Source organism: Papio anubis, chromosome 13 (genome assembly GCF_008728515.1).
Source record: "Papio anubis isolate 15944 chromosome 13, Panubis1.0, whole genome shotgun sequence".
Lineage (NCBI taxonomy): Eukaryota > Metazoa > Chordata > Mammalia > Primates > Cercopithecidae > Papio > Papio anubis.
In genome coordinates, this window is record NC_044988.1 from 84,781,215 (window position 1) to 84,794,084 (window position 12,870).

Consider the following 12,870-nt stretch of genomic DNA (forward strand, 5'->3'; position numbering starts at 1 on the left):
TGGGAAACTGATGCTCCGGGAGAGAAAGTGCCTTGTCTAAATTCTCCAGACCGGTAAGCACAAAGCCGGCTTGAGAACCCATTCTTGCTTACTGTCTCTCTTAAGTACACAGAGATAAACAAAAGAAATTTCAACTAATCACGACAAGTACCAAATTATTTAAGAGATTACCCAAACAACTTAGCTAATTCTGATGGTTTTAAACACTAAAGCACAAATGAGGCGAGACAAGAGAATGTCAGAGGTGCACACATAATGTATTAGGCATGCATGGGAGCAGTAGCGTATTTGCATTATTATTTGTTTACATGGCTTAGTATCCAAGGGACATGATGTATTGTCATTTATCAGAGATTAGGGCTCGAGTTTGACTCTGGTTTAAGTTTTTCATAATCTGCTCACTACATTTCTTCATTTAGGCAGCTCTTTCACAATGGTAAAAGCATCAGGTGACAACTTCCATCTGGCTGGCCCCAAGTTACTTTCCATGTAATTCATCCTTTTAAGAAGCTATCTCCTGACATATTGGGTCCAGCTTGACAAGCCATGTTTTTTTGTGAGACATCATTCTAATTATCTTAATATCTTAGAAGGAAGAACTCCATGATTATCTTTTATGGGAAGACTCAAGACACACATTTGAAATTGTATGCCCAGGATTTTATGTGCAGAAGAATCAAGGTATCATATTATCCAGCGTCTCTGGAAAGTTTTTGGGACTAAATTTCAGGCTACAAGATGTTTGTTGTTCATTGCAAAGGTCAGGTTTGACTGCGTTTATTAAATTACAAACTTGCTTGTCTTGTATCATCAGAAGATGGTATAAATTAAGGCTTTCTCATTCCAGTCACAGTACAGATTGCAGCTGAAAAACATCTAAAGGGATTCTAGTGACCAAGAATATTGAACAGAAAAACCATAACAAACAGTCCCTGCCCTTGGGGAGTCCCTATGCTATTTGATACAACCAAAAGCCTACCATATGTTAAAATTTCAGACAGACCAAATATCAATCCCTTCCTCAAAATAAATCAAGCTGTCAGTATATAAGCCCTCCTGCCTCTAACCTTGACTCCTCCAGTTCCCACTGCAATGATCCTGATCTCTTACTACTTTTGCAATCAAACAACTTCAATGGGTTTTCATTGCTTTAATGATCAAGTTCAAATGCCTGAAAACAGTGGTCCCCAACCTTTTTGGCACCAGGGACCACGTTTGTAGAAGACAATTTTTCCATGGACTGAGGGGGGCAGGATGGTTTCAGAATGATTCAAGTGCATCACACTTCTCGTGCACTTTATTTCTATTATTACATTTTCATTAATATATAATTAATATATAATGAAATAATTATACAACTCTCCCCAAGGTAAAAATCAGTGGGAGCCCTGAGCTTGTTTTCCTGCAACTAGATGGCCCCATAGGGAGGTGATAGGAGACAGTGAGAGGTTCTCATATGGAGCACACTACCTAGATCCCTCACTTACACAGTCCACAATAGCATTCGTGCTTCTATGAGAATCTAATGCTCAGGCTGTAATGCAGCAAGGAGGAGTGGCTATAAATACAAATGAAGCTTCACTCTCTTGCCCACTGCTCACCTCTTGTTTTATGGCCCAGTTCCACACAGACCACTATCAGTCTGTGGCCCAGGGGTGGGGGATCCTTAAAAGATACACTGTACCTCCCCTAGCCTCATCTCTTAATGTTCTTTAAGGCCCCTTTTTTACCACCATAAAAAAAATGACTTAATTATCTGTTACATGCTATACTTATTCACATAGCTAAACTTTTGAAAATACTATTTCTTCAGTCTGGAATGTTCCACTCTAGTAGTCCAAGTAATAAAATCACCCTTTATGATGTAGCTTAATTATTGAAATCTTTGAGAAGGGTGAATTTTATGGCATATGAAATATATCTTAATAAAGATGCTATTAAAAACAACAACAAAACATTGATGACTCTTTTATGATAAACTTCCCTCTCTTAACTTACTCTACCATACAGTCAAGTACCTAAAAGCAGATATTAACACATATACATGTACATGCACACGATACTAGGTTAGGGAGCAATTTTTTTCTCCATTAAAACCCTGCATACCTACCTATTAACTGTGTTTATAGGTTTGCTTGTTTATTTTCCATCTAGACTTGGAGCCTTTAATGTGGTAGCCATTGATAGCATGTGGCTGTTGAGCTCTTGAAATATGGCTAGTCCAAAATGAGATATGCTGGAAGTGTAAAATTCACACACAACATTTCAAAGTCTTGTTATAAAACCATGTAGAGTGTCTCATCAGTAGTTTTATAGTGATTACCTATTGAAATTAAAATATACATTGGGCTAAATGAAAATGTTATTAAAATTAATTTTATTTTTTCTCTTTATTTTTTAAAATGCATCTATGTGAAAATTTAAATTTATGTAAGGGGCTCATTTTATTTCATTTGGACAACACTGATCTAGACTGTGAGATACTTAAAGGTAGGGACAGTGTTTTATTCATCTCTGCATATAGAGTCGGGCCTGTGGTAGGTGCTCAAGGACTTCTCTGCATGAGGTAAGTGAGTGAATATCATTAAGTCCCAAATAAACAGTGCAGATACTGAGAACAATGGGACTACAAGGGAGAGGAAATGAACACTATTTCCATACAAGGCCAGGAAAATCTGTACAAGGGATGCAGAAGGCCTCGAAGCTGGAAACGAAGCCCTTGAAGCTAAATTCTTGAGTAGCTAAAGAAGAGATTGTGCCATGCCGGGTGCGGTGGCTCATCTCTGTAATCCCAGCACTTTGGGAGGCCAAAGTGGGCAGATCATGAGGTCAGGAGTTCGAGACCAGCCTGACCAACTTGGTGAATTCCCGTCTCTACTAAAAATATAAAAATTAGCTGGGTGTGGTGGCGTGTACCTGTAGTCCCAACTACTCTAGAGGCTGAGGCAGGAGAATCTCTTGGACCCGGGAGGCAGATGTTGCAGTGAGCCGAGATATCATGTCACTGCACTCCAGTCTGGCAACACAGCAAGACTCTGTCTCAAAAAAAAAAAAAAAAAAAAAAAAAAAAAGAAGAGATTGTATGATTTCTCCAAATCACTCTCAACATTATTCACCTTTCTCCTATGAAAATAAAAGGCCAGCCTAAAATGGGCTTTGATGTGACTTCATAAAACTGATCTCATCAAGACCACTCCAATGGGAATATTTATTTTACCCTTGATTTGGGGTTGCTGATTAGCTGCCAAGGTATGTAGAGGGTCTTGCCATGCCTGGGGTTTCTCTCAAGATGTTTTATATACATGTGATTGGTTCAGTCGAGGAGAGGCACAAAGTTAATCTAAGGCCTTCTCTGTTCAAAACTGTCAGGTCCACAGTTTTGATTCATGGAAGCTTCTGTAGGCTATTCTATAGGTTGGTGCAAAAGTAACTGCAGCTTTTGTCAGTAAAAGTAATGGCAAAAACTGCAGTTTCTTTGCACCAACCTAATATGTACATCCGAATGGGCTATAAGCAGACATCTGCCCCCTGGCAACCACCGATTGATTTTTTATATATATATATCCATATATTATATATATGGAGTCTCGCTCTTTTACCCAGGCTGGAGTGCAGTGATGCTATCTCTGCTCACTGAAAGCTCTGTCTCCCCAGTTCATGCCATTGTCCTGCCTCAGCCTCCAGAGTAGCTGGAACTACAGGCACCCGCCACTATGCCCAGCTAATTTTTTTTTTTTATTTTTAGTAGAGACAGGGTTTCACAGTGTTAGCCAGGATGGTCTCGATCTCCTGACCTCATGATCTTCCCGCCTCGGTCTCCCAAAGTGCTGGGATTACAGGCGTGAGCCACCACGCCTGGCTGATGACATTTTATAATTAAGTTAATCCATTCAGACAGACTCTCTGAAATTCAGATTTTAAAATACAAAAGAGTATCGGGCAGTTATTTGCAAGATAAATCTCTCTCAATAGTAAGTATAGTTTTGTATAATATTGTATAAAAACAATGCTAATAACAAAATGTATTGAAAATTCACTGTATCGACATTTAAATGTTATTTACATTACCTCATTCAGTCTCCACAAGAATAAGTTTGGATTGCCATTCTACATTTACAGATGAGTTAAGTGGCTCAGAAAGTGGAAACAACTGGGCCAAAGTAGAGGCGGAATTAATACTCAAGTCTGTTTTGCCTATTTTTGCTGCTATGTGATGCTATCTTTAGGGTGTCAGCCATAAGTTTTGATCAGGTTGTCCTGCCACTGACTTGATAAATCAGCCCCTCAGGAAATAATCCTCATGCAGAACTTCCAACAGATTGGAGACAACAGAAGCTCAGAACCCTGCATTTCTGTCGCATACCATTCTCAGTGTAGAATTGGAACTTTCAATACTGGAACCCCGCTCTGAGACTCTGCAGGCCTAATCATCAACGCCTCCTCTAGGTGCCAGCCCTAGAAGGACCACGTCCGGTCTGGCCCTTATTTCAGGGAAAAGGAGACTTTCTGTCCAGTCTCCAGGCTGCTGAATCAGCCTCTTTCCTTCTTGGGCTTTCAGAATTTACTTTCAACCCTTGATTTTTCAGTTTGATGGCCTCACACAGACTGACTTTTGTGAATCGACAGAGATAAAATAAAATAAAAATCTGGTTATGAACCACATGTCTGAGTCTATAAACTGGTTACTTTCCTAGATGTGTGGAAAATATAATAGTGGTAGCTTTTTTTTTGTTTGTTTTTTCCCTTCCTCTTGGACTGTGAGTACAAGGCTCCTTCTTTGAGAATGAGCAGGAATGCCTATAAGGTGTTTTCTTTTTATTTTCCCTGACTCCACTTTTTGTTTCTGGATTATGATTTATATCCGAAAACATTTCCTATGGTTTGGAGATATTTTTAGAAGTCTGAGGGTGGCCTCAGGAAAAATGGAAAATATTCTGTTATTTGTTTCTTTATCTTCCAACTTCTCTCTTTAGGTTCCAATCTGGACCTTGCCCTCACGCTTACTTCCTTTCACTATCTCAGCAAATCTTTTGTCCCTTGTTTATTTCTGTAGGGAAATACCCATTGTAGGAGGTGGTAGCTTTGGAATTTGTCATTGATAAGCCACCTCCTTCCAGAGATCACAAATTCATTCTGACGGAAAACTTTTTTGCTTTAAATCAGAGGAGCGGCAATTTCTAGTTTGAAAGTAACAGACACATGTGGATGGTATCCTTGGGAAGAGGAGGAAGAGCAGCACTACAGTGTTATTTTACGGGCGGCGTTCTACCTCATCTATGCGCACAGAAAGGCAAGAGAGATCCTTATTTTATACCTCTATGAGAAGGTAGTCTATTAGCATTGCAGAGATCCTGAGCCGATACTTTAGGTAATATGCAATGTCAATCATATAGCACCCCTGATGAAAAACCGCTGGACCTAGAAACTTTTAATACTTATGGTGCTGAACAACTCATTACTTTGGAAAGTCTGCTCTTATTATCTTGTGGTTCTTATCATCAAATACGTTCTCAGGGCCCACTGAGTGCGAGGAAGATCTTAAATCATTTGGAGAAAATGCAGCACTGTGTATTGGTCTCCAGACAGGTTACATTCCTGGCTGAGGTCACAATGTCTGGTGCAAAACTGAATAACGCAAGGGTGATATGGGATTTGTAAGCATTTTTACACTCCTGCTAGGACAAGAGAGGGTTTTGGAGATATAGATTCAAAGACAATTATATGTGAAACAGCAAAGTCTGATAGTTGAGGATGTGGCCTCAGGATTCAGAGTTCACTACTTATTGTCTACATAAAGTTGGCCAGCTTACTTACTCTCCATGAGCCTTGGTTTCCCCATTTCTAACATGGGGCTCACAGTAGTATTTGCTTCATGGGGGTGTTGAGAAAATGAAATCATTTAATACGTGCAAAATATTGAGAATACTGCTTGGCATATAGTAAAAAAGAGCTCAGTAAACTTAAGCTATTATTATTATGATCCTGACTGAAGCATGTGTTGAGAAATCCTGAATGAAGTGTAATATCATCATAGAGGAATGGAACACTTGTTTGTTAAATCTTTGCACTTGCAAGATTTTCAGTGGACACTGAGTTCTTTACTTTTACAGTCTCATTTGTTCTTTTCTAAAATCCTGTTGTCTGGGTACATCTTAATGTTTCCCATATTACAGATGGGAGACTTGCAGCTCAAAGAGGTCAGACATTTTTTCCCAAGGTCTCAGCTTAAACGTCACACCTTCAGAGATAGATGCCTTCTCAAAGCACTCAATATAAAACAGTCACCCGCTCCCTTTTTACATTTACTCTAAGATTATCATCTGCACATTATTCACTATTAGCTGGCATTTTTCTCATATTCCTGTGTGCGAGCGTGCTTATTTTATGCCTTTTCCCAGCTAGAACACAAGCTTTCTGAGGATAGGAACCTTTCTTGTCTTGCCACAGAACCAATCTCCAGCATTTAATATGTTGCAAACCTTTGGTAAACATTTGCTGAAGGAGTAAATGAAGGACACTAGAAGGAGAACAGAACAGAACAATTATTCTGTAAGAAAAACGGAAGGAGCTGTCATTGCTTCCCAATGCTATCCCCAATTTCATGACCTTGGGCAACTGATTTCCTGTCTTTAAATTAGTGAAATGAGAATAGTAACCTCTACTTCCTTATAGCTGTTGATGAGGAAAAATAAAATACAATTTAAAAATCACTTAGCATAATGCTTGCACATAGCAAGGGCAAAATAAACGCCGGCTTTTGTTATTGGAGGAGGCAGGATTGGTGAGGTTGGTTTGAGAGTCTTTCCTGCTATGTTCTATGCTTATATAGGAAATTATGAATAATAACTTTGATGAGAACAGAAAAGTTCAATAAAAATATCATCTCTTTGTTCCATTTGGTTACTTCAAATTTGACAATTATCTTTTAATGGAGAACTGAACCAAATGCTCTCATTATTTTCTTTTCAGATTAAATGTTCTTTTTTTTTTTTTTTTTTTTTTGTGACGGAGTCTCGCTCTGTCGCCCAGGCCTGGAAGTGCAGTGGCTGGATCTCAGCTCACTACAAGCTCCGCCTCCGGAGTTCACGCCATTCTCCTGCCTCAGCCTCAGTAGCTGGGACTACAGAGCCTGCACCACCTCCCGCCCGAGCTAGTTTTTTGTATTTTTTAGTAGAGACAGGGTTTCACCGTGGCAGCCAGGATGGTCCTCGACGTCTCCTGACCTCGTGATCCACCCGTCTCGGCCTCCCAAAGTGCTGGGATTACAGGCTTGAGCCACCGCGCCCGGCCTAAATGTTCCTTCTTAAACTAAGTCTCCCAATCCCACCTCATATATAACTATTTTATTTCTTCCCACAAGCCCAAGAAATGTAAAAAAAAGAATCTTAAGATGTTAAGCTTAGTGGAAACGCAGGAAGGACTTACTGGTTGGTTGCCCAGTGCAATTTTCTGTTATGCAGGGAAACCAAGACTCAGAGAGGGAAAGGGATTCACCTCCTGACACAGTGGACAAGCCAGGACTTGAACCCAGGTCTCTTTAATACAGTTTCTGCCACATTTCCCTGACACTTATACAGAGAAAACAAATCTACAACAGTTATGTCTCCACTTCATAAACCTTCCATTCTCCATCACCACTTGCAAATGAAGAATAATGGTTGTTACAGGAATATATCATTACTTGCCCATTTCAAATTGCCAACCAGGGACTCCCATTTCCAACATGTTTATGTAAAAGATTAGGAGACTCTTTGCTCTGATTGGTAATTTTTCCACTGAGCAAGGGAGTTGCACCATTGTTGAGTTGGCTCAGCCTGACACAGGCAGACACACTGGTATATATGTATGCTTTAATCTGTTAGGACCAAGGAAGAAAGAAAACCATTATTTACTTTTTGTCCTGACCTCACCATTTAGCCATGACTCTTTGAGAGAAGACTTCATTTACTAAACAAACTGCTCAGTAGCATCAATAACTAGTTTTAGATTCTTTTAAAAAGGATTTCATATGACATTCAATCCTTGATTCCCCAATAAAACAACACAGCTGTTCCCTTGCAGCTCATCTCTCAGCAGGAGCTGCAAAATCATATTTAATCAACTCTGCTTTAAAAGCCATCCAATTTCCTTTAGGGCTTTGGCGAGCTTCCCTGGCCAGGATGGCCCCTGCTGACATGTCAGCAGCAACAGCTTTTCCAAGCCGCGGTGGAGGGAGCTGCCATTTGCTGAGCACTTGCTCATGTGCCAGTCCCTCTATTGGGCACTTTAAATTCAAGGTTTTATTTAATCCACATGGCAGTCCCGTGAGGTGGGAATTGATCTCTGATTTTAAGATAAGGAAACTGAGGCTTAGAAGTGTAAAAGCATTTTTCCCAAATCAAAGAAGAACAAGTGAAAGAATTGGGACTCAGCCAAGTACTCTCTAATTCCAAAATCTGTGCATTTTCTACTTTTCAGTTTGGCTTTCTACATCAAGAGGTACCAAAGAATTATACAGGGGTGAGTAAGATGCAATTTGGTCAGTATGTCAAAACTGGCAACAGAGAGTTCCATTGCTATAGATCCTAAGTCTTTTTAAGACTTACAGCTTTTTCTTACTATGATGAAATTTACTATTAGAATATAAATAATCTTGATGGCATCTTGTATTCAATAGTGATTAACACTTATTATGTACAATTTACTCTCCAAAGTGAGGTGAAGGGATGCAGAGATGAAATAGGTATACATCTTGCTCTCAAGAAGCTCTAAGTCTAGAAAGAGAGATACAACAGCAACACCAAACATTCTAATGAAAGATAGAAAGTGATAAGTGTTATGAGGGGGTTAAATTATGATGGAAAATTGAAAAAGGAGAAATCTATTCTAGCTAAGATAGAAGTCTTATCCAAAACTTTGAATGTGAAGACTATATTTATAAGTATTTTTCCATAAGGCTTTATGGAAGATTGCAATAGTCAGGATGATTAACACTAGCTCCTGTGACAGCCCCAAAATATCAGTGGTTTAATACAACAAGAATTTCTTCTTCACTCTTTGTTGGGGTGAGGCAGTGCTCTCATCTATGATGTCACTGAGGATATAGGCTTCTTGTGTAACGTGGCTCTACCCTCTGAGAGTCCTGTGTTTCCAGCCACTTGGTTAGAGAAGACAGACAGAGAGCGAGAGCGAGAGCGAGAGAGAGAGAGAGAGAGAGAGAGGAGGATCAATTGGAAAGTAGAGGTGCTAGGCCTAGAAGTGGTTTACTTCATTTCATTTACATCTCAATGGACAGACAAGTCACATGGCCCCAACATAACTGAAAGGAGGATGGGAAATGTCTTCTTCCTGTAAACCCAGGGAGGGAATAGAGCTTAACTGAGCACATAGCATTGTTTCTGCCACAAGGAATATTGACATAGGTGTTGCAGAATCATTTAATTCAAGAAGTTGAGGGACATGCAGGATGAAGGTAGTGTAGGGGGTATTCATGGAACACTTTGATTCAAAAGAGATTGGTTTGGGGCTGGGCATGGTGGCTCACACCTGTAATCCCAGCACTTTGGGAGGCTGAGGCTGGTGGATCACCTTAGGTCAGGAGTTCAAGGTCAGCCTGGCCAACATGGCAAAAAACCCATCTCTACTAAAAATACAAAAATTAGCTGGGCTTGGTGATATGTGCCTGTAATCCCAGCTACTCAGGAGGTTGAGGCAGGAGAATTACTTGAATGCGGGAGGCAGAGGTTGCAGTGAGCCCTGATTGTGCCACTGCATTCTAGCCTTGGTGATACATCGAGACTCTGTCTCAAGCAAAGTAAAAACAAACAAGAAATAGAAGAGATTTGTTTGGAAAGATAGTTGATACCAGATCTGGAAAGGCCTTTAGTGATAAACATTTTCCAAAATGCATTTTTCAGAATGTTAGTGAGTAAAATACGAAGAATGATTTGAGTAGTCAAGTTGATTTTGGAAAAACTGCCTTATCAAATTTTAATTGCTTTGGTTCCTGCAGGAGTTCAATTTTTAGAGGGAGGCATGATGTATCAATTATAATAAACCTTTTTGATCACAGAATCCCTTTTTGGCAGAATATCTTGTAAGACTAATATCTTGTGACATGGAATCTTAGGCAACGAAGAACCATTAAGCAAGAAAGACAAACGATTAGACTTACTTTTAGAACTACAAGCCAGAGATGAATTCCAACCCACATCCCAGATTTGACCAATTAATAATGGCTGGCAGCAGTGTTGTCATGAAATAAATTATGAAACTTCATCTGAACTTATCTGGGAAAAGGTAGTGATTGATTAATAATGTCTGCTTTAGAGTAAAGGATATATAGGTGTGTCTTAGTTAGTTTGGACTTCTCCAACAAAGTACCATAGATGGGTGGCTTAAAGAACACACACTTATTTATCACAGTTCTGGAGGCTGGAAGTCTAAGACGAAGATCCTTGCAGGTTTGCATCTGGCAAAGACCTGATTCCTGGTTCACAGATGGCCATCTTCTCTCTCTGTGTGCTCACATAGTGGAGAACAGAGAGAGGAAAAGCAAGCTCTCTTAGCTCTCTTTTTTCTTTTTTAAAGGCACTAACCTCATTCAAGGGGATTCTACCCTCATGACCTAATTACCTCCCATAGGTCTCATCTCTTAATACCATCACAATGGGGATGAGAATTTCAACATATGAATTTGGGGGGAAGACAAACACTCAGTCCACAGCAGGATGTGATGGTTAATTTCGTGTATCAATTTAGCTAAACTATAGTGCTCAGTTGTTTGGTAAAACAGTAGTTTAGATGTTGCTGTGAAAGTATTTTGTAGACACGATGAACATTTACAATCAGTTGACTTACAATAAAGGATATGTTTCTTGACAATGTTTCTCATTCAATCAGTTGAAGGCCTGAAAAGTAAAACTGAAGTTTTTCAGAGAATAAATTCTACCTCAAGAGTAATGTGGAAATCCTACCTGAGTTTTCAGTCTGCTGACCTGCTCTGCTCTGTAGATTTTGAATTTCCAGCCTACTGACCTGCCATACAAATTTTAGACTTACCAGTCCCTACAATCATGTGAGAAAATTCCTTAAAGATATATATACACGTACACTGTGTGTGTGTGTGTGTGTGTGTGTGTAGGTTCTGTCTCTGGAGAACCCTGATACGAGGGGTGACAACAGCATGATGACATTTGATTTTATTGCTTTAGGTGAAGGTTGCAAGTTGGGTTACAAAGAGAGTTTGGGTGCCTGAAAGTGGTGTCAACACCAAAATGGAAAAGATTTCAGGAGGAGAAAGTTCAGATTTGGAATGTTATCCTTTAGATGTCAGCTGGACAACCAGACAGACATTCTTCAGAAGAATGTTCATTCAGAGCTAAGCGGAAGTCAGCATTATTTCCAGTGTGCAAAGATATTTTGAAGAGAAGGTATATCTCCTTTAGGATCCTTCGACAGATACACCACCTGTCTGCCTGCAGCAGTTTCCTAAGGCTGCAATTTGGAACAAATGCCTCTAGTGACAGGGAACAAAAAGAGCTGCTTTGATCTGAAAGGAGGTAAGAGTCATTTGAGGCTAACTATTCAAGACACACCTGAGTGGGATGTGAATTAAGAGAAAGGAGGGCCGGGTGTGGTGGATCGCTCCTGTAATCCCAGGACTTTGGGAGACCTAGGTGGGAGGATTGCTTGAGCCTAGGAGTTTGAGACAAGCCTGGGCAATATGGTGAGACCCCATCTCTAAAAGAAAAAGAGAAAAGAAATAAAATAAAACAGAAAGGAGAAAAATGGATATAGAAAATGGAGGAGAGGAACATCACTAAGCAAAAAGCTGAATGGAGATGAGTCACTGGGCATGACTAAGCCGTGACTAAGACCTCCAGGGTGATAAATGAAGGTCTCACCACTAGGAGAGTGGAGTAATTATTAATGCAAATTTGCCTGGTGAGTTATTTAGTTATGAAAACCACAGTAGCGGCTCTTCATTGTAACAGCTCAACAATCATATATAGAGTTCCCACAATGCAGACACTCACTAAACACTGGGGTCACATGAGGGAAAGACACAAGTCCAGCTTCATTTTGAATCAGTCTTTTTGTGTGTTTTAATAGCTCCCCGAACATAACTTTGTGTTATTACTCATAGATGTAATGAGGTAGCTTGATTCTATTTATTCAACAAGGACTTACTGATTTCCTACAACAAACCATGCACTGTTCTTGCCATGGGGAATATAGTAGTGAAGAAAATTGGCTAAACTTACTCCTTGCCTTCATGGAGCTAATATTCTCATGTGGGTGACAGAAAATACCATGATAAATAAGTAAACTACACAGTAAGATGTATGGTGATATGTTAAAAAATAAAAAATAAAGCAGCTGTATCAATCAAGAGAGGTTAGGCAGCCAACATGCAATAATTAACAAACTGAAATCTCAGTCACTTCTTCCACTTGCCTAATTTTCGTCGTGGGCAAGAAGGGACCTCTGCTCCCACATCCTCACTGTCTTCCTCACGCTAGGACTCTGACTATAGAGCAACAAATATCTGTGCTATTATAGTGGAAAAAATAAAAAGAGATTTCTGCTGGGTCACCCCTTGGGGAAGCAATGCTCAGCCTGAAATTAATACACGTTATTTCCACACATCATTCATTGGAATGAATTGATTAGTTGGATTGACCTAAAATATGGAATCAGGAAGTACAGTTCTATCATGTGTTCAGACTGGGGGAAATCCCATAAATATGGCAAACAACAATAGGGTCATTTAGGTCACAGTGAGGACTTTGGCTTCTCCCGTGAGTAAAATGGGAAGCCATTGGAGACTGAACAGTAGAATGAGTGCCGAATGAGACAGACTTTTCTTGAGATCTTGGCTCTGTGACT

At 39.8% G+C, this 12,870-nt stretch overlaps 1 long non-coding RNA gene across 1 annotated transcript; it reads right to left on the bottom strand.

The window, feature by feature from the left end:
* Positions 1 to 809: 809 nt before the first annotated feature.
* LOC108582335 lies at positions 810 to 4,571 on the bottom strand. Its single transcript, XR_001895649.3, has 3 exons — positions 4,069 to 4,571; positions 2,111 to 2,323; positions 810 to 887 (listed from the first exon to the last, which is right to left on the bottom strand). It is a non-coding gene; the product is annotated as an uncharacterized LOC108582335 (long non-coding RNA).
* Positions 4,572 to 12,870: the final 8,299 nt, after the last annotated feature.